General features: G+C 41.8%; 1 pseudogene across 1 annotated transcript; it reads left to right on the forward strand.

Annotated features, from left to right (window-relative positions):
• The first annotated feature begins 618 nt into the window (after nucleotides 1–618).
• LOC110595758 lies at nucleotides 619–1,076 on the forward strand (annotated as a pseudogene). The gene has a single exon (XR_002482046.1). The product of XR_002482046.1 is annotated as a small nuclear ribonucleoprotein E pseudogene (transcript).
• The last annotated feature ends 559 nt before the right edge of the window (nucleotides 1,077–1,635 follow it).

Below are 1,635 nucleotides of genomic sequence, written 5' to 3' on the forward strand. Positions count from 1 at the left end.
TGGCTTAGTCTGGCAAAGACCTGATCCATGTAGTCCATGTGTCTGGCCAGGAATCTATTCTCATTCCTACAAAGGGCAAGAGGGAGGCTGGTAAGGTAGTAAAAGGATAGATGTGAGGAATCTTGACTCCTGTTACTTTCTCGCAGGATGTCTCTGAACAAGTTGCTTAACTTCTCTGAGGTCCATTTTCTTATCAGTAAAATGGAGATAGAAGGAGTTACCTCATCCAGTTCTTAAGAGGATTACGTGAGATCTTTCTGAATCCAATGGAAGACTGGCTTCTTCTACAGCCTCAAGTCACACCCTCTTTGCTTTCCCCCATAAAGCACCCTCGTCGCTTTCCCCCATAAAATCCAAAAATCAGCCTGCTGTGCTGATACGCACCTGTAGTTCCAGCTACTTGGAAGGCTGAGACAGAAGGATCACCTGAGCCTAGCAGGTTGAGGCTGTGGTAGCTGTGTGATCGTACCGCTGCACTCCAGCCTGGACGACAGAGTGAGACTCTGACTCAAAACAAAACAAAATACACACACACACATACACACACAAAGAGATTTTGTAACTTATTCAAAGTCACACCTGTAAGCCGGAGGGAAGAGATTAGAAACCAGGTCCTGAGATTATTCCACCATGGCTTACCGTGGCCAGGGCCAGAAAGTGCAGAAAGTGATGGTGCAGCCCATCAACCTCTTCTTCAGATACTTGCAAAACAGATCCCGGATTCAGGTGTGGCTTTATGAGCAAGTGAATATGCGGATAGAGGGCTGTATCATTGTCTTTGATGAGTATATGAACCTTGTATTAGATGATGCAGAAAAGATTCATTCTAAAACAAAGTCAAGAAAACAACTGGGATGGATCATGCTAAAAGGAGATAATATTACCCTGCTGCAAAGTGTCTCCAACTAGAAATGATCAATGAAGTGAGAAATTGTTGAGAGCGCAATATAGTTTTTTTTTTAGGTGTCCTTTGTTTGGAGTATAGTTCAAAAACATTTGTTCATATTGTTTTGATTACCCTTATGTTATTACAAGATGACAATAAATGCTGTGGGATTGTTTTTATTAAAAAAAAATCAAAAAAAAAACCCGGTCCGTTGATTTTTTTTTTTTTTTTTTTTAGTGAGCCACCACACCTGGCCTCTGTTTCTAAAAATCAGAATTTTGTTTTGTTTTTGTTCTTGCCTATGTTGTCTCCTGGGAGAGTGTTTATGAATTAATTCATTTATTCAGCAGAGATGTATTTATTATTACCATGTGCCAGGGACTGTGCTGGACTGTAGGGATACAAAAATGCACTTGATAAAAACAGCCCCTGACCTCACAGGGCTCACAGCATTGCTAGGAAGACACACCAATAGACAGGGGCTATTTTATTTACTTACCTGTTTTTTATTTTGTGTTTCAATAGCTTTAGGGGCACAAATCGTTTTGGGGTATATGGTTGCATTGTATAGCAAGGAAGTCTGGACTTTAAGCGTGCCCGCCACTCCCGCCTGTGCTCAGAGTACCTGATAAGTGATTTTTTTGTTGTCCTTCCACAGCTTCTGAGTGTCAATTGTCCACTGACTGCACCACTCTCTCTGCCTTAATTTAGCTTTGAGTTGGAGTCTCACTCTGTCGCCCAGACTGGAG

Source organism: Carlito syrichta, unplaced genomic scaffold, assembly GCF_000164805.1.
Source record: "Carlito syrichta isolate Samal-C Ts95f unplaced genomic scaffold, Tarsius_syrichta-2.0.1 Scaffold304015, whole genome shotgun sequence".
NCBI classification, from domain to species: Eukaryota; Metazoa; Chordata; class Mammalia; order Primates; family Tarsiidae; genus Carlito; species Carlito syrichta.